The sequence below is a fragment of the Schistocerca americana genome, unplaced genomic scaffold (assembly GCF_021461395.2).
Source record: "Schistocerca americana isolate TAMUIC-IGC-003095 unplaced genomic scaffold, iqSchAmer2.1 HiC_scaffold_247, whole genome shotgun sequence".
In the NCBI taxonomy this organism is placed as follows: domain Eukaryota; kingdom Metazoa; phylum Arthropoda; class Insecta; order Orthoptera; family Acrididae; genus Schistocerca; species Schistocerca americana.
Genome location: NW_025725958.1, coordinates 1 through 25,551, shown reverse-complemented (window position 1 = coordinate 25,551; position 25,551 = coordinate 1). Strand labels below are relative to the sequence as shown.

Here is a 25,551-nt window from a genome sequence, read left to right as displayed (position 1 = left end):
CATCAGCAGTCACAACTAGCAACACCAGTAGCAGCCGACTGCACGTCAAGAATTGGAATGTGCAGTGGGATTTTTGTGAATTCGGCGCAAGGCTGATCTTTGCGACATAGGTTTGAGAATCTTATGGGAACACTTGTACTGTTTCTAAATTAAGTGTAGTGGTGGGAGGAGGGTGCTTCGTGCGCATTACAGCACGCTTGCCAATTGTGGCTGCTAATCGTTGGCTCGTATCTGCCTTGACACATTTTCTGGCTGTGAATTATTCCACTTGCATGGCAGTGTGCGCATGTTGGTGTGTTAAAAATTCTGGAGGCGCTGGGTATCGATCCCAGTACCTCTCGCATGCTAAGCGAGCGCTCTACCATCTGAGCTACGCCCCCTGCTGACGAACTGCGCTACATACAGCCATATCAATGACACAGACCCTTGCACTCCCATTATTCCGCTGACAAACACTACTCTCAATGTGTCCGTGAGGGTGTCTTTCAGGTTTCCTGCATTCTGTATCGAATCGTAGTTGGCCAAAATCAAAGTGGCACGCACGACGTCGAAAATAGCGTTCGGCCAACGCTCTGAGGTAGACGAACGTGTTGTCCACTCTCTAGACTTCATTGAGGTTAGGCCGTTATACCTAAGGCAGATTTGCACTCGATGACACCTCGACAACAGCCGGTCCTCACATTTACGTCTTGCTCTCCTTACGTCGGTATACGAGTCTGTGACGCTGGCTTTGCAACATCTTGCGTGTCTTTAGGCTCGCCGCGACCAACACTTACCACGCACTGACCACAAAACATGGAGGCGCCGGGGCTTGAACCCGGGACCTTTCACATGCAAAGCGAACGCTCTACCAACTGAGCTACGCCCCCAAGCACAAGCAAGCTGCGCTGATCTCCGTTCTTTGCTACTCTTATGTGCACGGACGCGATGGTTGGTTGGTTTGCTGGGGTGAAGGGACCAGAGTACAAAGGCGCGGACACGTTCACATACGCAAGAGTTCCAAGTAGTTTCGATGCTCTGGTATTACGACTGCAAATTCCGTCCGTTTTTAACGTCTTAAATTGAAGGGACAGTCACAAGTTGCTCCGTTTTCACTCCATGTCGACAATCACACAGCACCTGAGGTAACAAGCACATCTGAAGACCCATTGTGCACTCGACTGTTCATGCCAACTCACTGCCTCGCACTTTACTACTGTGTACCACTCTTGTCGTCCAACTGCAAAAGACTGGGCCACAACAACTTTCCGCGTCTCCATTGCACTGCGCAAACTACGAAACGCTCCCCAAACATGGCACTCACCCACGCAGACGACTTTTCCGACTTTACACGACGCTCACGCAACGCTCACGCTAGTGACAGCCTTATTTAGAGCTTGACGTCGCACACAAGCGAATGAGCACATTTCGCCGACGACTTAGGCCGCCCTCCTAGTGTGGCTGTTCGGTGTCTGCAGGCAGCGAGGGGCTGCAAGCTTCCTGTGTTCGCGCCTATGTCACCTCTGCTTGCTTGTCAGAGACAGAGTATCGCAAAACATACAACTCACTCCATGAATTGATTGCTACGGCATCTGTCATCAGCAGTCACAACTAGCAACACCAGTAGCAGCCGACTGCACGTCAAGAATTGGAATGTGCAGTGGGATTTTTGTGAATTCGGCGCAAGGCTGATCTTTGCGACATAGGTTTGAGAATCTTATGGGAACACTTGTACTGTTTCTAAATTAAGTGTAGTGGTGGGAGGAGGGTGCTTCGTGCGCATTACAGCACGCTTGCCAATTGTGGCTGCTAATCGTTGGCTCGTATCTGCCTTGACACATTTTCTGGCTGTGAATTATTCCACTTGCATGGCAGTGTGCGCATGTTGGTGTGTTAAAAATTCTGGAGGCGCTGGGTATCGATCCCAGTACCTCTCGCATGCTAAGCGAGCGCTCTACCATCTGAGCTACGCCCCCTGCTGACGAACTGCGCTACATACAGCCATATCAATGACACAGACCCTTGCACTCCCATTATTCCGCTGACAAACACTACTCTCAATGTGTCCGTGAGGGTGTCTTTCAGGTTTCCTGCATTCTGTATCGAATCGTAGTTGGCCAAAATCAAAGTGGCACGCACGACGTCGAAAATAGCGTTCGGCCAACGCTCTGAGGTAGACGAACGTGTTGTCCACTCTCTAGACTTCATTGAGGTTAGGCCGTTATACCTAAGGCAGATTTGCACTCGATGACACCTCGACAACAGCCGGTCCTCACATTTACGTCTTGCTCTCCTTACGTCGGTATACGAGTCTGTGACGCTGGCTTTGCAACATCTTGCGTGTCTTTAGGCTCGCCGCGACCAACACTTACCACGCACTGACCACAAAACATGGAGGCGCCGGGGCTTGAACCCGGGACCTTTCACATGCAAAGCGAACGCTCTACCAACTGAGCTACGCCCCCAAGCACAAGCAAGCTGCGCTGATCTCCGTTCTTTGCTACTCTTATGTGCACGGACGCGATGGTTGGTTGGTTTGCTGGGGTGAAGGGACCAGAGTACAAAGGCGCGGACACGTTCACATACGCAAGAGTTCCAAGTAGTTTCGATGCTCTGGTATTACGACTGCAAATTCCGTCCGTTTTTAACGTCTTAAATTGAAGGGACAGTCACAAGTTGCTCCGTTTTCACTCCATGTCGACAATCACACAGCACCTGAGGTAACAAGCACATCTGAAGACCCATTGTGCACTCGACTGTTCATGCCAACTCACTGCCTCGCACTTTACTACTGTGTACCACTCTTGTCGTCCAACTGCAAAAGACTGGGCCACAACAACTTTCCGCGTCTCCATTGCACTGCGCAAACTACGAAACGCTCCCCAAACATGGCACTCACCCACGCAGACGACTTTTCCGACTTTACACGACGCTCACGCAACGCTCACGCTAGTGACAGCCTTATTTAGAGCTTGACGTCGCACACAAGCGAATGAGCACATTTCGCCGACGACTTAGGCCGCCCTCCTAGTGTGGCTGTTCGGTGTCTGCAGGCAGCGAGGGGCTGCAAGCTTCCTGTGTTCGCGCCTATGTCACCTCTGCTTGCTTGTCAGAGACAGAGTATCGCAAAACATACAACTCACTCCATGAATTGATTGCTACGGCATCTGTCATCAGCAGTCACAACTAGCAACACCAGTAGCAGCCGACTGCACGTCAAGAATTGGAATGTGCAGTGGGATTTTTGTGAATTCGGCGCAAGGCTGATCTTTGCGACATAGGTTTGAGAATCTTATGGGAACACTTGTACTGTTTCTAAATTAAGTGTAGTGGTGGGAGGAGGGTGCTTCGTGCGCATTACAGCACGCTTGCCAATTGTGGCTGCTAATCGTTGGCTCGTATCTGCCTTGACACATTTTCTGGCTGTGAATTATTCCACTTGCATGGCAGTGTGCGCATGTTGGTGTGTTAAAAATTCTGGAGGCGCTGGGTATCGATCCCAGTACCTCTCGCATGCTAAGCGAGCGCTCTACCATCTGAGCTACGCCCCCTGCTGACGAACTGCGCTACATACAGCCATATCAATGACACAGACCCTTGCACTCCCATTATTCCGCTGACAAACACTACTCTCAATGTGTCCGTGAGGGTGTCTTTCAGGTTTCCTGCATTCTGTATCGAATCGTAGTTGGCCAAAATCAAAGTGGCACGCACGACGTCGAAAATAGCGTTCGGCCAACGCTCTGAGGTAGACGAACGTGTTGTCCACTCTCTAGACTTCATTGAGGTTAGGCCGTTATACCTAAGGCAGATTTGCACTCGATGACACCTCGACAACAGCCGGTCCTCACATTTACGTCTTGCTCTCCTTACGTCGGTATACGAGTCTGTGACGCTGGCTTTGCAGCATCTTGCGTGTCTTTAGGCTCGCCGCGACCAACACTTACCACGCACTGACCACAAAACATGGAGGCGCCGGGGCTTGAACCCGGGACCTTTCACATGCAAAGCGAACGCTCTACCAACTGAGCTACGCCCCCAAGCACAAGCAAGCTGCGCTGATCTCCGTTCTTTGCTACTCTTATGTGCACGGACGCGATGGTTGGTTGGTTTGCTGGGGTGAAGGGACCAGAGTACAAAGGCGCGGACACGTTCACATACGCAAGAGTTCCAAGTAGTTTCGATGCTCTGGTATTACGACTGCAAATTCCGTCCGTTTTTAACGTCTTAAATTGAAGGGACAGTCACAAGTTGCTCCGTTTTCACTCCATGTCGACAATCACACAGCACCTGAGGTAACAAGCACATCTGAAGACCCATTGTGCACTCGACTGTTCATGCCAACTCACTGCCTCGCACTTTACTACTGTGTACCACTCTTGTCGTCCAACTGCAAAAGACTGGGCCACAACAACTTTCCGCGTCTCCATTGCACTGCGCAAACTACGAAACGCTCCCCAAACATGGCACTCACCCACGCAGACGACTTTTCCGACTTTACACGACGCTCACGCAACGCTCACGCTAGTGACAGCCTTATTTAGAGCTTGACGTCGCACACAAGCGAATGAGCACATTTCGCCGACGACTTAGGCCGCCCTCCTAGTGTGGCTGTTCGGTGTCTGCAGGCAGCGAGGGGCTGCAAGCTTCCTGTGTTCGCGCCTATGTCACCTCTGCTTGCTTGTCAGAGACAGAGTATCGCAAAACATACAACTCACTCCATGAATTGATTGCTACGGCATCTGTCATCAGCAGTCACAACTAGCAACACCAGTAGCAGCCGACTGCACGTCAAGAATTGGAATGTGCAGTGGGATTTTTGTGAATTCGGCGCAAGGCTGATCTTTGCGACATAGGTTTGAGAATCTTATGGGAACACTTGTACTGTTTCTAAATTAAGTGTAGTGGTGGGAGGAGGGTGCTTCGTGCGCATTACAGCACGCTTGCCAATTGTGGCTGCTAATCGTTGGCTCGTATCTGCCTTGACACATTTTCTGGCTGTGAATTATTCCACTTGCATGGCAGTGTGCGCATGTTGGTGTGTTAAAAATTCTGGAGGCGCTGGGTATCGATCCCAGTACCTCTCGCATGCTAAGCGAGCGCTCTACCATCTGAGCTACGCCCCCTGCTGACGAACTGCGCTACATACAGCCATATCAATGACACAGACCCTTGCACTCCCATTATTCCGCTGACAAACACTACTCTCAATGTGTCCGTGAGGGTGTCTTTCAGGTTTCCTGCATTCTGTATCGAATCGTAGTTGGCCAAAATCAAAGTGGCACGCACGACGTCGAAAATAGCGTTCGGCCAACGCTCTGAGGTAGACGAACGTGTTGTCCACTCTCTAGACTTCATTGAGGTTAGGCCGTTATACCTAAGGCAGATTTGCACTCGATGACACCTCGACAACAGCCGGTCCTCACATTTACGTCTTGCTCTCCTTACGTCGGTATACGAGTCTGTGACGCTGGCTTTGCAGCATCTTGCGTGTCTTTAGGCTCGCCGCGACCAACACTTACCACGCACTGACCACAAAACATGGAGGCGCCGGGGCTTGAACCCGGGACCTTTCACATGCAAAGCGAACGCTCTACCAACTGAGCTACGCCCCCAAGCACAAGCAAGCTGCGCTGATCTCCGTTCTTTGCTACTCTTATGTGCACGGACGCGATGGTTGGTTGGTTTGCTGGGGTGAAGGGACCAGAGTACAAAGGCGCGGACACGTTCACATACGCAAGAGTTCCAAGTAGTTTCGATGCTCTGGTATTACGACTGCAAATTCCGTCCGTTTTTAACGTCTTAAATTGAAGGGACAGTCACAAGTTGCTCCGTTTTCACTCCATGTCGACAATCACACAGCACCTGAGGTAACAAGCACATCTGAAGACCCATTGTGCACTCGACTGTTCATGCCAACTCACTGCCTCGCACTTTACTACTGTGTACCACTCTTGTCGTCCAACTGCAAAAGACTGGGCCACAACAACTTTCCGCGTCTCCATTGCACTGCGCAAACTACGAAACGCTCCCCAAACATGGCACTCACCCACGCAGACGACTTTTCCGACTTTACACGACGCTCACGCAACGCTCACGCTAGTGACAGCCTTATTTAGAGCTTGACGTCGCACACAAGCGAATGAGCACATTTCGCCGACGACTTAGGCCGCCCTCCTAGTGTGGCTGTTCGGTGTCTGCAGGCAGCGAGGGGCTGCAAGCTTCCTGTGTTCGCGCCTATGTCACCTCTGCTTGCTTGTCAGAGACAGAGTATCGCAAAACATACAACTCACTCCATGAATTGATTGCTACGGCATCTGTCATCAGCAGTCACAACTAGCAACACCAGTAGCAGCCGACTGCACGTCAAGAATTGGAATGTGCAGTGGGATTTTTGTGAATTCGGCGCAAGGCTGATCTTTGCGACATAGGTTTGAGAATCTTATGGGAACACTTGTACTGTTTCTAAATTAAGTGTAGTGGTGGGAGGAGGGTGCTTCGTGCGCATTACAGCACGCTTGCCAATTGTGGCTGCTAATCGTTGGCTCGTATCTGCCTTGACACATTTTCTGGCTGTGAATTATTCCACTTGCATGGCAGTGTGCGCATGTTGGTGTGTTAAAAATTCTGGAGGCGCTGGGTATCGATCCCAGTACCTCTCGCATGCTAAGCGAGCGCTCTACCATCTGAGCTACGCCCCCTGCTGACGAACTGCGCTACATACAGCCATATCAATGACACAGACCCTTGCACTCCCATTATTCCGCTGACAAACACTACTCTCAATGTGTCCGTGAGGGTGTCTTTCAGGTTTCCTGCATTCTGTATCGAATCGTAGTTGGCCAAAATCAAAGTGGCACGCACGACGTCGAAAATAGCGTTCGGCCAACGCTCTGAGGTAGACGAACGTGTTGTCCACTCTCTAGACTTCATTGAGGTTAGGCCGTTATACCTAAGGCAGATTTGCACTCGATGACACCTCGACAACAGCCGGTCCTCACATTTACGTCTTGCTCTCCTTACGTCGGTATACGAGTCTGTGACGCTGGCTTTGCAGCATCTTGCGTGTCTTTAGGCTCGCCGCGACCAACACTTACCACGCACTGACCACAAAACATGGAGGCGCCGGGGCTTGAACCCGGGACCTTTCACATGCAAAGCGAACGCTCTACCAACTGAGCTACGCCCCCAAGCACAAGCAAGCTGCGCTGATCTCCGTTCTTTGCTACTCTTATGTGCACGGACGCGATGGTTGGTTGGTTTGCTGGGGTGAAGGGACCAGAGTACAAAGGCGCGGACACGTTCACATACGCAAGAGTTCCAAGTAGTTTCGATGCTCTGGTATTACGACTGCAAATTCCGTCCGTTTTTAACGTCTTAAATTGAAGGGACAGTCACAAGTTGCTCCGTTTTCACTCCATGTCGACAATCACACAGCACCTGAGGTAACAAGCACATCTGAAGACCCATTGTGCACTCGACTGTTCATGCCAACTCACTGCCTCGCACTTTACTACTGTGTACCACTCTTGTCGTCCAACTGCAAAAGACTGGGCCACAACAACTTTCCGCGTCTCCATTGCACTGCGCAAACTACGAAACGCTCCCCAAACATGGCACTCACCCACGCAGACGACTTTTCCGACTTTACACGACGCTCACGCAACGCTCACGCTAGTGACAGCCTTACTTAGAGCTTGACGTCGCACACAAGCGAATGAGCACATTTCGCCGACGACTTAGGCCGCCCTCCTAGTGTGGCTGTTCGGTGTCTGCAGGCAGCGAGGGGCTGCAAGCTTCCTGTGTTCGCGCCTATGTCACCTCTGCTTGCTTGTCAGAGACAGAGTATCGCAAAACATACAACTCACTCCATGAATTGATTGCTACGGCATCTGTCATCAGCAGTCACAACTAGCAACACCAGTAGCAGCCGACTGCACGTCAAGAATTGGAATGTGCAGTGGGATTTTTGTGAATTCGGCGCAAGGCTGATCTTTGCGACATAGGTTTGAGAATCTTATGGGAACACTTGTACTGTTTCTAAATTAAGTGTAGTGGTGGGAGGAGGGTGCTTCGTGCGCATTACAGCACGCTTGCCAATTGTGGCTGCTAATCGTTGGCTCGTATCTGCCTTGACACATTTTCTGGCTGTGAATTATTCCACTTGCATGGCAGTGTGCGCATGTTGGTGTGTTAAAAATTCTGGAGGCGCTGGGTATCGATCCCAGTACCTCTCGCATGCTAAGCGAGCGCTCTACCATCTGAGCTACGCCCCCTGCTGACGAACTGCGCTACATACAGCCATATCAATGACACAGACCCTTGCACTCCCATTATTCCGCTGACAAACACTACTCTCAATGTGTCCGTGAGGGTGTCTTTCAGGTTTCCTGCATTCTGTATCGAATCGTAGTTGGCCAAAATCAAAGTGGCACGCACGACGTCGAAAATAGCGTTCGGCCAACGCTCTGAGGTAGACGAACGTGTTGTCCACTCTCTAGACTTCATTGAGGTTAGGCCGTTATACCTAAGGCAGATTTGCACTCGATGACACCTCGACAACAGCCGGTCCTCACATTTACGTCTTGCTCTCCTTACGTCGGTATACGAGTCTGTGACGCTGGCTTTGCAACATCTTGCGTGTCTTTAGGCTCGCCGCGACCAACACTTACCACGCACTGACCACAAAACATGGAGGCGCCGGGGCTTGAACCCAGGACCTTTCACATGCAAAGCGAACGCTCTACCAACTGAGCTACGCCCCCAAGCACAACCAAGCTGCGCTGATCTCCGTTCTTTGCTACTCTTATGTGCACGGACGCGATGGTTGGTTGGTTTGCAGGGGTGAAGGGACCAGAGTACAAAGGCGCGGACACGTTCACATACGCAAGAGTTCCAAGTAGTTTCGATGCTCTGGTATTACGACTGCAAATTCCGTCCGTTTTTAACGTCTTAAATTGAAGGGACAGTCACAAGTTGCTCCGTTTTCACTCCATGTCGACAATCACACAGCACCTGAGGTAACAAGCACATCTGAAGACCCATTGTGCACTCGACTGTTCATGCCAACTCACTGCCTCGCACTTTACTACTGTGTACCACTCTTGTCGTCCAACTGCAAAAGACTGGGCCACAACAACTTTCCGCGTCTCCATTGCACTGCGCAAACTACGAAACGCTCCCCAAACATGGCACTCACCCACGCAGACGACTTTTCCGACTTTACACGACGCTCACGCAACGCTCACGCTAGTGACAGCCTTATTTAGAGCTTGACGTCGCACACAAGCGAATGAGCACATTTCGCCGACGACTTAGGCCGCCCTCCTAGTGTGGCTGTTCGGTGTCTGCAGGCAGCGAGGGGCTGCAAGCTTCCTGTGTTCGCGCCTATGTCACCTCTGCTTGCTTGTCAGAGACAGAGTATCGCAAAACATACAACTCACTCCATGAATTGATTGCTACGGCATCTGTCATCAGCAGTCACAACTAGCAACACCAGTAGCAGCCGACTGCACGTCAAGAATTGGAATGTGCAGTGGGATTTTTGTGAATTCGGCGCAAGGCTGATCTTTGCGACATAGGTTTGAGAATCTTATGGGAACACTTGTACTGTTTCTAAATTAAGTGTAGTGGTGGGAGGAGGGTGCTTCGTGCGCATTACAGCACGCTTGCCAATTGTGGCTGCTAATCGTTGGCTCGTATCTGCCTTGACACATTTTCTGGCTGTGAATTATTCCACTTGCATGGCAGTGTGCGCATGTTGGTGTGTTAAAAATTCTGGAGGCGCTGGGTATCGATCCCAGTACCTCTCGCATGCTAAGCGAGCGCTCTACCATCTGAGCTACGCCCCCTGCTGACGAACTGCGCTACATACAGCCATATCAATGACACAGACCCTTGCACTCCCATTATTCCGCTGACAAACACTACTCTCAATGTGTCCGTGAGGGTGTCTTTCAGGTTTCCTGCATTCTGTATCGAATCGTAGTTGGCCAAAATCAAAGTGGCACGCACGACGTCGAAAATAGCGTTCGGCCAACGCTCTGAGGTAGACGAACGTGTTGTCCACTCTCTAGACTTCATTGAGGTTAGGCCGTTATACCTAAGGCAGATTTGCACTCGATGACACCTCGACAACAGCCGGTCCTCACATTTACGTCTTGCTCTCCTTACGTCGGTATACGAGTCTGTGACGCTGGCTTTGCAACATCTTGCGTGTCTTTAGGCTCGCCGCGACCAACACTTACCACGCACTGACCACAAAACATGGAGGCGCCGGGGCTTGAACCCGGGACCTTTCACATGCAAAGCGAACGCTCTACCAACTGAGCTACGCCCCCAAGCACAAGCAAGCTGCGCTGATCTCCGTTCTTTGCTACTCTTATGTGCACGGACGCGATGGTTGGTTGGTTTGCTGGGGTGAAGGGACCAGAGTACAAAGGCGCGGACACGTTCACATACGCAAGAGTTCCAAGTAGTTTCGATGCTCTGGTATTACGACTGCAAATTCCGTCCGTTTTTAACGTCTTAAATTGAAGGGACAGTCACAAGTTGCTCCGTTTTCACTCCATGTCGACAATCACACAGCACCTGAGGTAACAAGCACATCTGAAGACCCATTGTGCACTCGACTGTTCATGCCAACTCACTGCCTCGCACTTTACTACTGTGTACCACTCTTGTCGTCCAACTGCAAAAGACTGGGCCACAACAACTTTCCGCGTCTCCATTGCACTGCGCAAACTACGAAACGCTCCCCAAACATGGCACTCACCCACGCAGACGACTTTTCCGACTTTACACGACGCTCACGCAACGCTCACGCTAGTGACAGCCTTATTTAGAGCTTGACGTCGCACACAAGCGAATGAGCACATTTCGCCGACGACTTAGGCCGCCCTCCTAGTGTGGCTGTTCGGTGTCTGCAGGCAGCGAGGGGCTGCAAGCTTCCTGTGTTCGCGCCTATGTCACCTCTGCTTGCTTGTCAGAGACAGAGTATCGCAAAACATACAACTCACTCCATGAATTGATTGCTACGGCATCTGTCATCAGCAGTCACAACTAGCAACACCAGTAGCAGCCGACTGCACGTCAAGAATTGGAATGTGCAGTGGGATTTTTGTGAATTCGGCGCAAGGCTGATCTTTGCGACATAGGTTTGAGAATCTTATGGGAACACTTGTACTGTTTCTAAATTAAGTGTAGTGGTGGGAGGAGGGTGCTTCGTGCGCATTACAGCACGCTTGCCAATTGTGGCTGCTAATCGTTGGCTCGTATCTGCCTTGACACATTTTCTGGCTGTGAATTATTCCACTTGCATGGCAGTGTGCGCATGTTGGTGTGTTAAAAATTCTGGAGGCGCTGGGTATCGATCCCAGTACCTCTCGCATGCTAAGCGAGCGCTCTACCATCTGAGCTACGCCCCCTGCTGACGAACTGCGCTACATACAGCCATATCAATGACACAGACCCTTGCACACCCATTATTCCGCTGACAAACACTACTCTCAATGTGTCCGTGAGGGTGTCTTTCAGGTTTCCTGCATTCTGTATCGAATCGTAGTTGGCCAAAATCAAAGTGGCACGCACGACGTCGAAAATAGCGTTCGGCCAACGCTCTGAGGTAGACGAACGTGTTGTCCACTCTCTAGACTTCATTGAGGTTAGGCCGTTATACCTAAGGCAGATTTGCACTCGATGACACCTCGACAACAGCCGGTCCTCACATTTACGTCTTGCTCTCCTTACGTCGGTATACGAGTCTGTGACGCTGGCTTTGCAACATCTTGCGTGTCTTTAGGCTCGCCGCGACCAACACTTACCACGCACTGACCACAAAACATGGAGGCGCCGGGGCTTGAACCCGGGACCTTTCACATGCAAAGCGAACGCTCTACCAACTGAGCTACGCCCCCAAGCACAAGCAAGCTGCGCTGATCTCCGTTCTTTGCTACTCTTATGTGCACGGACGCGATGGTTGGTTGGTTTGCTGGGGTGAAGGGACCAGAGTACAAAGGCGCGGACACGTTCACATACGCAAGAGTTCCAAGTAGTTTCGATGCTCTGGTATTACGACTGCAAATTCCGTCCGTTTTTAACGTCATAAATTGAAGGTACAGTCACAAGTTGCTCCGTTTTCACTCCATGTCGACAATCACACAGCACCTGAGGTAACAAGCACATCTGAAGACCCATTGTGCACTCGACTGTTCATGCCAACTCACTGCCTCGCACTTTACTACTGTGTACCACTCTTGTCGTCCAACTGCAAAAGACTGGGCCACAACAACTTTCCGCGTCTCCATTGCACTGCGCAAACTACGAAACGCTCCCCAAACATGGCACTCACCCACGCAGACGACTTTTCCGACTTTACACGACGCTCACGCAACGCTCACGCTAGTGACAGCCTTATTTAGAGCTTGACGTCGCACACAAGCGAATGAGCACATTTCGCCGACGACTTAGGCCGCCCTCCTAGTGTGGCTGTTCGGTGTCTGCAGGCAGCGAGGGGCTGCAAGCTTCCTGTGTTCGCGCCTATGTCACCTCTGCTTGCTTGTCAGAGACAGAGTATCGCAAAACATACAACTCACTCCATGAATTGATTGCTACGGCATCTGTCATCAGCAGTCACAACTAGCAACACCAGTAGCAGCCGACTGCACGTCAAGAATTGGAATGTGCAGTGGGATTTTTGTGAATTCGGCGCAAGGCTGATCTTTGCGACATAGGTTTGAGAATCTTATGGGAACACTTGTACTGTTTCTAAATTAAGTGTAGTGGTGGGAGGAGGGTGCTTCGTGCGCATTACAGCACGCTTGCCAATTGTGGCTGCTAATCGTTGGCTCGTATCTGCCTTGACACATTTTCTGGCTGTGAATTATTCCACTTGCATGGCAGTGTGCGCATGTTGGTGTGTTAAAAATTCTGGAGGCGCTGGGTATCGATCCCAGTACCTCTCGCATGCTAAGCGAGCGCTCTACCATCTGAGCTACGCCCCCTGCTGACGAACTGCGCTACATACAGCCATATCAATGACACAGACCCTTGCACTCCCATTATTCCGCTGACAAACACTACTCTCAATGTGTCCGTGAGGGTGTCTTTCAGGTTTCCTGCATTCTGTATCGAATCGTAGTTGGCCAAAATCAAAGTGGCACGCACGACGTCGAAAATAGCGTTCGGCCAACGCTCTGAGGTAGACGAACGTGTTGTCCACTCTCTAGACTTCATTGAGGTTAGGCCGTTATACCTAAGGCAGATTTGCACTCGATGACACCTCGACAACAGCCGGTCCTCACATTTACGTCTTGCTCTCCTTACGTCGGTATACGAGTCTGTGACGCTGGCTTTGCAACATCTTGCGTGTCTTTAGGCTCGCCGCGACCAACACTTACCACGCACTGACCACAAAACATGGAGGCGCCGGGGCTTGAACCCGGGACCTTTCACATGCAAAGCGAACGCTCTACCAACTGAGCTACGCCCCCAAGCCAAAGCAAGCTGCGCTGATCTCCGTTCTTTGCTACTCTTATGTGCACGGACGCGATGGTTGGTTGGTTTGCTGGGGTGAAGGGACCAGAGTACAAAGGCGCGGACACGTTCACATACGCAAGAGTTCCAAGTAGTTTCGATGCTCTGGTATTACGACTGCAAATTCCGTCCGTTTTTAACGTCTTAAATTGAAGGTACAGTCACAAGTTGCTCCGTTTTCACTCCATGTCGACAATCACACAGCACCTGAGGTAACAAGCACATCTGAAGACCCATTGTGCACTCGACTGTTCATGCCAACTCACTGCCTCGCACTTTACTACTGTGTACCACTCTTGTCGTCCAACTGCAAAAGACTGGGCCACAACAACTTTCCGCGTCTCCATTGCACTGCGCAAACTACGAAACGCTCCCCAAACATGGCACTCACCCACGCAGACGACTTTTCCGACTTTACACGACGCTCACGCAACGCTCACGCTAGTGACAGCCTTATTTAGAGCTTGACGTCGCACACAAGCGAATGAGCACATTTCGCCGACGACTTAGGCCGCCCTCCTAGTGTGGCTGTTCGGTGTCTGCAGGCAGCGAGGGGCTGCAAGCTTCCTGTGTTCGCGCCTATGTCACCTCTGCTTGCTTGTCAGAGACAGAGTATCGCAAAACATACAACTCACTCCATGAATTGATTGCTACGGCATCTGTCATCAGCAGTCACAACTAGCAACACCAGTAGCAGCCGACTGCACGTCAAGAATTGGAATGTGCAGTGGGATTTTTGTGAATTCGGCGCAAGGCTGATCTTTGCGACATAGGTTTGAGAATCTTATGGGAACACTTGTACTGTTTCTAAATTAAGTGTAGTGGTGGGAGGAGGGTGCTTCGTGCGCATTACAGCACGCTTGCCAATTGTGGCTGCTAATCGTTGGCTCGTATCTGCCTTGACACATTTTCTGGCTGTGAATTATTCCACTTGCATGGCAGTGTGCGCATGTTGGTGTGTTAAAAATTCTGGAGGCGCTGGGTATCGATCCCAGTACCTCTCGCATGCTAAGCGAGCGCTCTACCATCTGAGCTACGCCCCCTGCTGACGAACTGCGCTACATACAGCCATATCAATGACACAGACCCTTGCACTCCCATTATTCCGCTGACAAACACTACTCTCAATGTGTCCGTGAGGGTGTCTTTCAGGTTTCCTGCATTCTGTATCGAATCGTAGTTGGCCAAAATCAAAGTGGCACGCACGACGTCGAAAATAGCGTTCGGCCAACGCTCTGAGGTAGACGAACGTGTTGTCCACTCTCTAGACTTCATTGAGGTTAGGCCGTTATACCTAAGGCAGATTTGCACTCGATGACACCTCGACAACAGCCGGTCCTCACATTTACGTCTTGCTCTCCTTACGTCGGTATACGAGTCTGTGACGCTGGCTTTGCAACATCTTGCGTGTCTTTAGGCTCGCCGCGACCAACACTTACCACGCACTGACCACAAAACATGGAGGCGCCGGGGCTTGAACCCGGGACCTTTCACATGCAAAGCGAACGCTCTACCAACTGAGCTACGCCCCCAAGCACAAGCAAGCTGCGCTGATCTCCGTTCTTTGCTACTCTTATGTGCACGGACGCGATGGTTGGTTGGTTTGCTGGGGTGAAGGGACCAGAGTACAAAGGCGCGGACACGTTCACATACGCAAGAGTTCCAAGTAGTTTCGATGCTCTGGTATTACGACTGCAAATTCCGTCCGTTTTTAACGTCTTAAATTGAAGGGACAGTCACAAGTTGCTCCGTTTTCACTCCATGTCGACAATCACACAGCACCTGAGGTAACAAGCACATCTGAAGACCCATTGTGCACTCGACTGTTCATGCCAACTCACTGCCTCGCACTTTACTACTGTGTACCACTCTTGTCGTCCAACTGCAAAAGACTGGGCCACAACAACTTTCCGCGTCTCCATTGCACTGCGCAAACTACGAAACGCTCCCCAAACATGGCACTCACCCACGCAGACGACTTTTCCGACTTTACACGACGCTCACGCAACGCTCACGCTAGTGACAGCCTTATTTAGAGCTTGACGTCGCACACAAGCGAATGAGCACATTTCGCCGACGACTTAGGCCGCCCTCCTAGTGTGGCTGTTCGGTGTCTGCAGGCAGCGAGGGGCTGCAAGCTTCCTGTGTTCGCGCCTATGTCACCTCTGCTTGCTTGTCAGAGACAGAGTATCGCAAAACATACAACTCACTCCATGAATTGATTGCTACGGCATCTGTCATCAGCAGTCACAACTAGCAACACCAGTAGCAGCCGACTGCACGTCAAGAATTGGAATGTGCAGTGGGATTTTTGTGAATTCGGCGCAAGGCTGATCTTTGCGACATAGGTTTGAGAATCTTATGGGAACACTTGTACTGTTTCTAAATTAAGTGTAGTGGTGGGAGGAGGGTGCTTCGTGCGCATTACAGCACGCTTGCCAATTGTGGCTGCTAATCGTTGGCTCGTATCTGCCTTGACACATTTTCTGGCTGTGAATTATTCCACTTGCATGGCAGTGTGCGCATGTTGGTGTGTTAAAAATTCTGGAGGCGCTGGGTATCGATCCCAGTACCTCTCGCATGCTAAGCGAGCGCTCTACCATCTGAGCTACGCCCCCTGCTGACGAACTGCGCTACATACAGCCATATCAATGACACAGACCCTTGCACTCCCATTATTCCGCTGACAAACACTACTCTCAATGTGTCCGTGAGGGTGTCTTTCAGGTTTCCTGCATTCTGTATCGAATCGTAGTTGGCCAAAATCAAAGTGGCACGCACGACGTCGAAAATAGCGTTCGGCCAACGCTCTGAGGTAGACGAACGTGTTGTCCACTCTCTAGACTTCATTGAGGTTAGGCCGTTATACCTAAGGCAGATTTGCACTCGATGACACCTCGACAACAGCCGGTCCTCACATTTACGTCTTGCTCTCCTTACGTCGGTATACGAGTCTGTGACGCTGGCTTTGCAACATCTTGCGTGTCTTTAGGCTCGCCGCGACCAACACTTACCACGCACTGACCACAAAACATGGAGGCGCCGGGGCTTGAACCCGGGACCTTTCACATGCAAAGCGAACGCTCTACCAACTGAGCTACGCCCCCAAGCCAAAGCAAGCTGCGCTGATCTCCGTTCTTTGCTACTCTTATGTGCACGGACGCGATGGTTGGTTGGTTTGCTGGGGTGAAGGGACCAGAGTACAAAGGCGCGGACACGTTCACATACGCAAGAGTTCCAAGTAGTTTCGATGCTCTGGTATTACGACTGCAAATTCCGTCCGTTTTTAACGTCTTAAATTGAAGGTACAGTCACAAGTTGCTCCGTTTTCACTCCATGTCGACAATCACACAGCACCTGAGGTAACAAGCACATCTGAAGACCCATTGTGCACTCGACTGTTCATGCCAACTCACTGCCTCGCACTTTACTACTGTGTACCACTCTTGTCGTCCAACTGCAAAAGACTGGGCCACAACAACTTTCCGCGTCTCCATTGCACTGCGCAAACTACGAAACGCTCCCCAAACATGGCACTCACCCACGCAGACGACTTTTCCGACTTTACACGACGCTCACGCAACGCTCACGCTAGTGACAGCCTTATTTAGAGCTTGACGTCGCACACAAGCGAATGAGCACATTTCGCCGACGACTTAGGCCGCCCTCCTAGTGTGGCTGTTCGGTGTCTGCAGGCAGCGAGGGGCTGCAAGCTTCCTGTGTTCGCGCCTATGTCACCTCTGCTTGCTTGTCAGAGACAGAGTATCGCAAAACATACAACTCACTCCATGAATTGATTGCTACGGCATCTGTCATCAGCAGTCACAACTAGCAACACCAGTAGCAGCCGACTGCACGTCAAGAATTGGAATGTGCAGTGGGATTTTTGTGAATTCGGCGCAAGGCTGATCTTTGCGACATAGGTTTGAGAATCTTATGGGAACACTTGTACTGTTTCTAAATTAAGTGTAGTGGTGGGAGGAGGGTGCTTCGTGCGCATTACAGCACGCTTGCCAATTGTGGCTGCTAATCGTTGGCTCGTATCTGCCTTGACACATTTTCTGGCTGTGAATTATTCCACTTGCATGGCAGTGTGCGCATGTTGGTGTGTTAAAAATTCTGGAGGCGCTGGGTATCGATCCCAGTACCTCTCGCATGCTAAGCGAGCGCTCTACCATCTGAGCTACGCCCCCTGCTGACGAACTGCGCTACATACAGCCATATCAATGACACAGACCCTTGCACTCCCATTATTCCGCTGACAAACACTACTCTCAATGTGTCCGTGAGGGTGTCTTTCAGGTTTCCTGCATTCTGTATCGAATCGTAGTTGGCCAAAATCAAAGTGGCACGCACGACGTCGAAAATAGCGTTCGGCCAACGCTCTGAGGTAGACGAACGTGTTGTCCACTCTCTAGACTTCATTGAGGTTAGGCCGTTATACCTAAGGCAGATTTGCACTCGATGACACCTCGACAACAGCCGGTCCTCACATTTACGTCTTGCTCTCCTTACGTCGGTATACGAGTCTGTGACGCTGGCTTTGCAACATCTTGCGTGTCTTTAGGCTCGCCGCGACCAACACTTACCACGCACTGACCACAAAACATGGAGGCGCCGGGGCTTGAACCCGGGACCTTTCACATGCAAAGCGAACGCTCTACCAACTGAGCTACGCCCCCAAGCACAAGCAAGCTGCGCTGATCTCCGTTCTTTGCTACTCTTATGTGCACGGACGCGATGGTTGGTTGGTTTGCTGGGGTGAAGGGACCAGAGTACAAAGGCGCGGACACGTTCACATACGCAAGAGTTCCAAGTAGTTTCGATGCTCTGGTATTACGACTGCAAATTCCGTCCGTTTTTAACGTCTTAAATTGAAGGGACAGTCACAAGTTGCTCCGTTTTCACTCCATGTCGACAATCACACAGCACCTGAGGTAACAAGCACATCTGAAGACCCATTGTGCACTCGACTGTTCATGCCAACTCACTGCCTCGCACTTTACTACTGTGTACCACTCTTGTCGTCCAACTGCAAAAGACTGGGCCACAACAACTTTCCGCGTCTCCATTGCACTGCGCAAACTACGAAACGCTCCCCAAACATGGCACTCACCCACGCAGACGACTTTTCCGACTTTACACGACGCTCACGCAACGCTCACGCTAGTGACAGCCTTATTTAGAGCTTGACGTCGCACACAAGCGAATGAGCACATTTCGCCGACGACTTAGGCCGCCCTCCTAGTGTGGCTGTTCGGTGTCTGCAGGCAGCGAGGGGCTGCAAGCTTCCTGTGTTCGCGCCTATGTCACCTCTGCTTGCTTGTCAGAGACAGAGTATCGCAAAACATACAACTCACTCCATGAATTGATTGCTACGGCATCTGTCATCAGCAGTCACAACTAGCAACACCAGTAGCAGCCGACTGCACGTCAAGAATTGGAATGTGCAGTGGGATTTTTGTGAATTCGGCGCAAGGCTGATCTTTGCGACATAGGTTTGAGAATCTTATGGGAACACTTGTACTGTTTCTAAATTAAGTGTAGTGGTGGGAGGAGGGTGCTTCGTGCGCATTACAGCACGCTTGCCAATTGTGGCTGCTAATCGTTGGCTCGTATCTGCCTTGACACATTTTCTGGCTGTGAATTATTCCACTTGCATGGCAGTGTGCGCATGTTGGTGTGTTAAAAATTCTGGAGGCGCTGGGTATCGATCCCAGTACCTCTCGCATGCTAAGCGAGCGCTCTACCATCTGAGCTACGCCCCCTGCTGACGAACTGCGCTACATACAGCCATATCAATGACACAGACCCTTGCACTCCCATTATTCCGCTGACAAACACTACTCTCAATGTGTCCGTGAGGGTGTCTTTCAGGTTTCCTGCATTCTGTATCGAATCGTAGTTGGCCAAAATCAAAGTGGCACGCACGACGTCGAAAATAGCGTTCGGCCAACGCTCTGAGGTAGACGAACGTGTTGTCCACTCTCTAGACTTCATTGAGGTTAGGCCGTTATACCTAAGGCAGATTTGCACTCGATGACACCTCGACAACAGCCGGTCCTCACATTTACGTCTTGCTCTCCTTACGTCGGTATACGAGTCTGTGACGCTGGCTTTGCAACATCTTGCGTGTCTTTAGGCTCGCCGCGACCAACACTTACCACGCACTGACCACAAAACATGGAGGCGCCGGGGCTTGAACCCGGGACCTTTCACATGCAAAGCGAACGCTCTACCAACTGAGCTACGCCCCCAAGCACAACCAAGCTGCGCTGATCTCCGTTCTTTGCTACTCTTATGTGCACGGACGCGATGGTTGGTTGGTTTGCAGGGGTGAAGGGACCAGAGTACAAAGGCGCGGACACGTTCACATACGCAAGAGTTCCAAGTAGTTTCGATGCTCTGGTATTACGACTGCAAATTCCGTCCGTTTTTAACGTCTTAAATTGAAGGGACAGTCACAAGTTGCTCCGTTTTCACTCCATGTCGACAATCACACAGCACCTGAGGTAACAAGCACATCTGAAGACCCATTGTGCACTCGACTGTTCATGCCAACTCACTGCCTCGCACTTTACTACTGTGTACCACTCTTGTCGTCCAACTGCAAAAGACTGGGCCACAACAACTTTCCGCGTCTCCATTGCACTGCGCAAACTACGAAACGCTCCCCAAACATGGCACTCACCCACGCAGACGACTTTTCCGACTTTACACGACGCTCACGCAACGCTCACGCTAGTGACAGCCTTATTTAGAGCTTGACGTCGCACACAAGCGAATGAGCACATTTCGCCGACGACTTAGGCCGCCCTCCTAGTGTGGCTGTTCGGTGTCTGCAGGCAGCGAGGGGCTGCAAGCTTCCTGTGTTCGCGCCTATGTCACCTCTGCTTGCTTGTCAGAGACAGAGTATCGCAAAACATACAACTCACTCCATGAATTGATTGCTACGGCATCTGTCATCAGCAGTCACAACTAGCAACACCAGTAGCAGCCGACTGCACGTCAAGAATTGGAATGTGCAGTGGGATTTTTGTGAATTCGGCGCAAGGCTGATCTTTGCGACATAGGTTTGAGAATCTTATGGGAACACTTGTACTGTTTCTAAATTAAGTGTAGTGGTGGGAGGAGGGTGCTTCGTGCGCATTACAGCACGCTTGCCAATTGTGGCTGCTAATCGTTGGCTCGTATCTGCCTTGACACATTTTCTGGCTGTGAATTATTCCACTTGCATGGCAGTGTGCGCATGTTGGTGTGTTAAAAATTCTGGAGGCGCTGGGTATCGATCCCAGTACCTCTCGCATGCTAAGCGAGCGCTCTACCATCTGAGCTACGCCCCCTGCTGACGAACTGCGCTACATACAGCCATATCAATGACACAGACCCTTGCACTCCCATTATTCCGCTGACAAACACTACTCTCAATGTGTCCGTGAGGGTGTCTTTCAGGTTTCCTGCATTCTGTATCGAATCGTAGTTGGCCAAAATCAAAGTGGCACGCACGACGTCGAAAATAGCGTTCGGCCAACGCTCTGAGGTAGACGAACGTGTTGTCCACTCTCTAGACTTCATTGAGGTTAGGCCGTTATACCTAAGGCAGATTTGCACTCGATGACACCTCGACAACAGCCGGTCCTCACATTTACGTCTTGCTCTCCTTACGTCGGTATACGAGTCTGTGACGCTGGCTTTGCAACATCTTGCGTGTCTTTAGGCTCGCCGCGACCAACACTTACCACGCACTGACCACAAAACATGGAGGCGCCGGGGCTTGAACCCGGGACCTTTCACATGCAAAGCGAACGCTCTACCAACTGAGCTACGCCCCCAAGCACAACCAAGCTGCGCTGATCTCCGTTCTTTGCTACTCTTATGTGCACGGACGCGATGGTTGGTTGGTTTGCAGGGGTGAAGGGACCAGAGTACAAAGGCGCGGACACGTTCACATACGCAAGAGTTCCAAGTAGTTTCGATGCTCTGGTATTACGACTGCAAATTCCGTCCGTTTTTAACGTCTTAAATTGAAGGGACAGTCACAAGTTGCTCCGTTTTCACTCCATGTCGACAATCACACAGCACCTGAGGTAACAAGCACATCTGAAGACCCATTGTGCACTCGACTGTTCATGCCAACTCACTGCCTCGCACTTTACTACTGTGTACCACTCTTGTCGTCCAACTGCAAAAGACTGGGCCACAACAACTTTCCGCGTCTCCATTGCACTGCGCAAACTACGAAACGCTCCCCAAACATGGCACTCACCCACGCAGACGACTTTTCCGACTTTACACGACGCTCACGCAACGCTCACGCTAGTGACAGCCTTATTTAGAGCTTGACGTCGCACACAAGCGAATGAGCACATTTCGCCGACGACTTAGGCCGCCCTCCTAGTGTGGCTGTTCGGTGTCTGCAGGCAGCGAGGGGCTGCAAGCTTCCTGTGTTCGCGCCTATGTCACCTCTGCTTGCTTGTCAGAGACAGAGTATCGCAAAACATACAACTCACTCCATGAATTGATTGCTACGGCATCTGTCATCAGCAGTCACAACTAGCAACACCAGTAGCAGCCGACTGCACGTCAAGAATTGGAATGTGCAGTGGGATTTTTGTGAATTCGGCGCAAGGCTGATCTTTGCGACATAGGTTTGAGAATCTTATGGGAACACTTGTACTGTTTCTAAATTAAGTGTAGTGGTGGGAGGAGGGTGCTTCGTGCGCATTACAGCACGCTTGCCAATTGTGGCTGCTAATCGTTGGCTCGTATCTGCCTTGACACATTTTCTGGCTGTGAATTATTCCACTTGCATGGCAGTGTGCGCATGTTGGTGTGTTAAAAATTCTGGAGGCGCTGGGTATCGATCCCAGTACCTCTCGCATGCTAAGCGAGCGCTCTACCATCTGAGCTACGCCCCCTGCTGACGAACTGCGCTACATACAGCCATATCAATGACACAGACCCTTGCACTCCCATTATTCCGCTGACAAACACTACTCTCAATGTGTCCGTGAGGGTGTCTTTCAGGTTTCCTGCATTCTGTATCGAATCGTAGTTGGCCAAAATCAAAGTGGCACGCACGACGTCGAAAATAGCGTTCGGCCAACGCTCTGAGGTAGACGAACGTGTTGTCCACTCTCTAGACTTCATTGAGGTTAGGCCGTTATACCTAAGGCAGATTTGCACTCGATGACACCTCGACAACAGCCGGTCCTCACATTTACGTCTTGCTCTCCTTACGTCGGTATACGAGTCTGTGACGCTGGCTTTGCAACATCTTGCGTGTCTTTAGGCTCGCCGCGACCAACACTTACCACGCACTGACCACAAAACATGGAGGCGCCGGGGCTTGAACCCGGGACCTTTCACATGCAAAGCGAACGCTCTACCAACTGAGCTACGCCCCCAAGCACAAGCAAGCTGCGCTGATCTCCGTTCTTTGCTACTCTTATGTGCACGGACGCGATGGTTGGTTGGTTTGCTGGGGTGAAGGGACCAGAGTACAAAGGCGCGGACACGTTCACATACGCAAGAGTTCCAAGTAGTTTCGATGCTCTGGTATTACGACTGCAAATTCCGTCCGTTTTTAACGTCTTAAATTGAAGGGACAGTCACAAGTTGCTCCGTTTTCACTCCATGTCGACAATCACACAGCACCTGAGGTAACAAGCACATCTGAAGACCCATTGTGCACTCGACTGTTCATGCCAACTCACTGCCTCGCACTTTACTACTGTGTACCACTCTTGTCGTCCAACTGCAAAAGACTGGGCCACAACAACTTTCCGCGTCTCCATTGCACTGCGCAAACTACGAAACGCTCCCCAAACATGGCACTCACCCACGCAGACGACTTTTCCGACTTTACACGACGCTCACGCAACGCTCACGCTAGTGACAGCCTTATTTAGAGCTTGACGTCGCACACAAGCGAATGAGCACATTTCGCCGACGACTTAGGCCGCCCTCCTAGTGTGGCTGTTCGGTGTCTGCAGGCAGCGAGGGGCTGCAAGCTTCCTGTGTTCGCGCCTATGTCACCTCTGCTTGCTTGTCAGAGACAGAGTATCGCAAAACATACAACTCACTCCATGAATTGATTGCTACGGCATCTGTCATCAGCAGTCACAACTAGCAACACCAGTAGCAGCCGACTGCACGTCAAGAATTGGAATGTGCAGTGGGATTTTTGTGAATTCGGCGCAAGGCTGATCTTTGCGACATAGGTTTGAGAATCTTATGGGAACACTTGTACTGTTTCTAAATTAAGTGTAGTGGTGGGAGGAGGGTGCTTCGTGCGCATTACAGCACGCTTGCCAATTGTGGCTGCTAATCGTTGGCTCGTATCTGCCTTGACACATTTTCTGGCTGTGAATTATTCCACTTGCATGGCAGTGTGCGCATGTTGGTGTGTTAAAAATTCTGGAGGCGCTGGGTATCGATCCCAGTACCTCTCGCATGCTAAGCGAGCGCTCTACCATCTGAGCTACGCCCCCTGCTGACGAACTGCGCTACATACAGCCATATCAATGACACAGACCCTTGCACTCCCATTATTCCGCTGACAAACACTACTCTCAATGTGTCCGTGAGGGTGTCTTTCAGGTTTCCTGCATTCTGTATCGAATCGTAGTTGGCCAAAATCAAAGTGGCACGCACGACGTCGAAAATAGCGTTCGGCCAACGCTCTGAGGTAGACGAACGTGTTGTCCACTCTCTAGACTTCATTGAGGTTAGGCCGTTATACCTAAGGCAGATTTGCACTCGATGACACCTCGACAACAGCCGGTCCTCACATTTACGTCTTGCTCTCCTTACGTCGGTATACGAGTCTGTGACGCTGGCTTTGCAACATCTTGCGTGTCTTTAGGCTCGCCGCGACCAACACTTACCACGCACTGACCACAAAACATGGAGGCGCCGGGGCTTGAACCCGGGACCTTTCACATGCAAAGCGAACGCTCTACCAACTGAGCTACGCCCCCAAGCACAACCAAGCTGCGCTGATCTCCGTTCTTTGCTACTCTTATGTGCACGGACGCGATGGTTGGTTGGTTTGCAGGGGTGAAGGGACCAGAGTACAAAGGCGCGGACACGTTCACATACGCAAGAGTTCCAAGTAGTTTCGATGCTCTGGTATTACGACTGCAAATTCCGTCCGTTTTTAACGTCTTAAATTGAAGGGACAGTCACAAGTTGCTCCGTTTTCACTCCATGTCGACAATCACACAGCACCTGAGGTAACAAGCACATCTGAAGACCCATTGTGCACTCGACTGTTCATGCCAACTCACTGCCTCGCACTTTACTACTGTGTACCACTCTTGTCGTCCAACTGCAAAAGACTGGGCCACAACAACTTTCCGCGTCTCCATTGCACTGCGCAAACTACGAAACGCTCCCCAAACATGGCACTCACCCACGCAGACGACTTTTCCGACTTTACACGACGCTCACGCAACGCTCACGCTAGTGACAGCCTTATTTAGAGCTTGACGTCGCACACAAGCGAATGAGCACATTTCGCCGACGACTTAGGCCGCCCTCCTAGTGTGGCTGTTCGGTGTCTGCAGGCAGCGAGGGGCTGCAAGCTTCCTGTGTTCGCGCCTATGTCACCTCTGCTTGCTTGTCAGAGACAGAGTATCGCAAAACATACAACTCACTCCATGAATTGATTGCTACGGCATCTGTCATCAGCAGTCACAACTAGCAACACCAGTAGCAGCCGACTGCACGTCAAGAATTGGAATGTGCAGTGGGATTTTTGTGAATTCGGCGCAAGGCTGATCTTTGCGACATAGGTTTGAGAATCTTATGGGAACACTTGTACTGTTTCTAAATTAAGTGTAGTGGTGGGAGGAGGGTGCTTCGTGCGCATTACAGCACGCTTGCCAATTGTGGCTGCTAATCGTTGGCTCGTATCTGCCTTGACACATTTTCTGGCTGTGAATTATTCCACTTGCATGGCAGTGTGCGCATGTTGGTGTGTTAAAAATTCTGGAGGCGCTGGGTATCGATCCCAGTACCTCTCGCATGCTAAGC

At 51.0% G+C, this 25,551-nt stretch overlaps 32 non-coding genes across 32 annotated transcripts; all 32 read right to left on the bottom strand.

The window, feature by feature from the left end:
• Nucleotides 1-307: 307 nt before the first annotated feature.
• Nucleotides 308-380, bottom strand: Trnaa-agc. The gene has a single exon. It is a non-coding gene; the product is annotated as a tRNA-Ala (tRNA).
• A 416-nt stretch (nucleotides 381-796) lies between these two features.
• Trnaa-ugc lies at nucleotides 797-869 on the bottom strand. Its single transcript has one exon. It is a non-coding gene; the product is annotated as a tRNA-Ala (tRNA).
• Nucleotides 870-1,882: 1,013 nt separating this feature from the next.
• Trnaa-agc lies at nucleotides 1,883-1,955 on the bottom strand. Its single transcript has one exon. It is a non-coding gene; the product is annotated as a tRNA-Ala (tRNA).
• Nucleotides 1,956-2,371: 416 nt separating this feature from the next.
• Nucleotides 2,372-2,444, bottom strand: Trnaa-ugc. Its single transcript has one exon. It is a non-coding gene; the product is annotated as a tRNA-Ala (tRNA).
• A 1,013-nt stretch (nucleotides 2,445-3,457) lies between these two features.
• Trnaa-agc lies at nucleotides 3,458-3,530 on the bottom strand. The gene has a single exon. It is a non-coding gene; the product is annotated as a tRNA-Ala (tRNA).
• Nucleotides 3,531-3,946: 416 nt separating this feature from the next.
• On the bottom strand, nucleotides 3,947-4,019 carry Trnaa-ugc. The gene has a single exon. It is a non-coding gene; the product is annotated as a tRNA-Ala (tRNA).
• Nucleotides 4,020-5,032: 1,013 nt separating this feature from the next.
• Nucleotides 5,033-5,105, bottom strand: Trnaa-agc. The gene has a single exon. It is a non-coding gene; the product is annotated as a tRNA-Ala (tRNA).
• A 416-nt stretch (nucleotides 5,106-5,521) lies between these two features.
• Nucleotides 5,522-5,594, bottom strand: Trnaa-ugc. Its single transcript has one exon. It is a non-coding gene; the product is annotated as a tRNA-Ala (tRNA).
• Nucleotides 5,595-6,607: 1,013 nt separating this feature from the next.
• Nucleotides 6,608-6,680, bottom strand: Trnaa-agc. Its single transcript has one exon. It is a non-coding gene; the product is annotated as a tRNA-Ala (tRNA).
• Nucleotides 6,681-7,096: 416 nt separating this feature from the next.
• On the bottom strand, nucleotides 7,097-7,169 carry Trnaa-ugc. Its single transcript has one exon. It is a non-coding gene; the product is annotated as a tRNA-Ala (tRNA).
• A 1,013-nt stretch (nucleotides 7,170-8,182) lies between these two features.
• Trnaa-agc lies at nucleotides 8,183-8,255 on the bottom strand. Its single transcript has one exon. It is a non-coding gene; the product is annotated as a tRNA-Ala (tRNA).
• Nucleotides 8,256-8,671: 416 nt separating this feature from the next.
• On the bottom strand, nucleotides 8,672-8,744 carry Trnaa-ugc. Its single transcript has one exon. It is a non-coding gene; the product is annotated as a tRNA-Ala (tRNA).
• Nucleotides 8,745-9,757: 1,013 nt separating this feature from the next.
• On the bottom strand, nucleotides 9,758-9,830 carry Trnaa-agc. Its single transcript has one exon. It is a non-coding gene; the product is annotated as a tRNA-Ala (tRNA).
• Nucleotides 9,831-10,246: 416 nt separating this feature from the next.
• Nucleotides 10,247-10,319, bottom strand: Trnaa-ugc. Its single transcript has one exon. It is a non-coding gene; the product is annotated as a tRNA-Ala (tRNA).
• Nucleotides 10,320-11,332: 1,013 nt separating this feature from the next.
• On the bottom strand, nucleotides 11,333-11,405 carry Trnaa-agc. The gene has a single exon. It is a non-coding gene; the product is annotated as a tRNA-Ala (tRNA).
• A 416-nt stretch (nucleotides 11,406-11,821) lies between these two features.
• Nucleotides 11,822-11,894, bottom strand: Trnaa-ugc. The gene has a single exon. It is a non-coding gene; the product is annotated as a tRNA-Ala (tRNA).
• A 1,013-nt stretch (nucleotides 11,895-12,907) lies between these two features.
• On the bottom strand, nucleotides 12,908-12,980 carry Trnaa-agc. Its single transcript has one exon. It is a non-coding gene; the product is annotated as a tRNA-Ala (tRNA).
• A 416-nt stretch (nucleotides 12,981-13,396) lies between these two features.
• On the bottom strand, nucleotides 13,397-13,469 carry Trnaa-ugc. The gene has a single exon. It is a non-coding gene; the product is annotated as a tRNA-Ala (tRNA).
• A 1,013-nt stretch (nucleotides 13,470-14,482) lies between these two features.
• Trnaa-agc lies at nucleotides 14,483-14,555 on the bottom strand. Its single transcript has one exon. It is a non-coding gene; the product is annotated as a tRNA-Ala (tRNA).
• Nucleotides 14,556-14,971: 416 nt separating this feature from the next.
• On the bottom strand, nucleotides 14,972-15,044 carry Trnaa-ugc. The gene has a single exon. It is a non-coding gene; the product is annotated as a tRNA-Ala (tRNA).
• Nucleotides 15,045-16,057: 1,013 nt separating this feature from the next.
• On the bottom strand, nucleotides 16,058-16,130 carry Trnaa-agc. The gene has a single exon. It is a non-coding gene; the product is annotated as a tRNA-Ala (tRNA).
• Nucleotides 16,131-16,546: 416 nt separating this feature from the next.
• Nucleotides 16,547-16,619, bottom strand: Trnaa-ugc. Its single transcript has one exon. It is a non-coding gene; the product is annotated as a tRNA-Ala (tRNA).
• Nucleotides 16,620-17,632: 1,013 nt separating this feature from the next.
• On the bottom strand, nucleotides 17,633-17,705 carry Trnaa-agc. Its single transcript has one exon. It is a non-coding gene; the product is annotated as a tRNA-Ala (tRNA).
• Nucleotides 17,706-18,121: 416 nt separating this feature from the next.
• On the bottom strand, nucleotides 18,122-18,194 carry Trnaa-ugc. The gene has a single exon. It is a non-coding gene; the product is annotated as a tRNA-Ala (tRNA).
• Nucleotides 18,195-19,207: 1,013 nt separating this feature from the next.
• Nucleotides 19,208-19,280, bottom strand: Trnaa-agc. The gene has a single exon. It is a non-coding gene; the product is annotated as a tRNA-Ala (tRNA).
• A 416-nt stretch (nucleotides 19,281-19,696) lies between these two features.
• Trnaa-ugc lies at nucleotides 19,697-19,769 on the bottom strand. The gene has a single exon. It is a non-coding gene; the product is annotated as a tRNA-Ala (tRNA).
• Nucleotides 19,770-20,782: 1,013 nt separating this feature from the next.
• Trnaa-agc lies at nucleotides 20,783-20,855 on the bottom strand. The gene has a single exon. It is a non-coding gene; the product is annotated as a tRNA-Ala (tRNA).
• Nucleotides 20,856-21,271: 416 nt separating this feature from the next.
• On the bottom strand, nucleotides 21,272-21,344 carry Trnaa-ugc. The gene has a single exon. It is a non-coding gene; the product is annotated as a tRNA-Ala (tRNA).
• Nucleotides 21,345-22,357: 1,013 nt separating this feature from the next.
• Trnaa-agc lies at nucleotides 22,358-22,430 on the bottom strand. Its single transcript has one exon. It is a non-coding gene; the product is annotated as a tRNA-Ala (tRNA).
• Nucleotides 22,431-22,846: 416 nt separating this feature from the next.
• Trnaa-ugc lies at nucleotides 22,847-22,919 on the bottom strand. The gene has a single exon. It is a non-coding gene; the product is annotated as a tRNA-Ala (tRNA).
• A 1,013-nt stretch (nucleotides 22,920-23,932) lies between these two features.
• On the bottom strand, nucleotides 23,933-24,005 carry Trnaa-agc. Its single transcript has one exon. It is a non-coding gene; the product is annotated as a tRNA-Ala (tRNA).
• A 416-nt stretch (nucleotides 24,006-24,421) lies between these two features.
• On the bottom strand, nucleotides 24,422-24,494 carry Trnaa-ugc. Its single transcript has one exon. It is a non-coding gene; the product is annotated as a tRNA-Ala (tRNA).
• Between the last annotated feature and the right edge of the window lie 1,057 nt (nucleotides 24,495-25,551).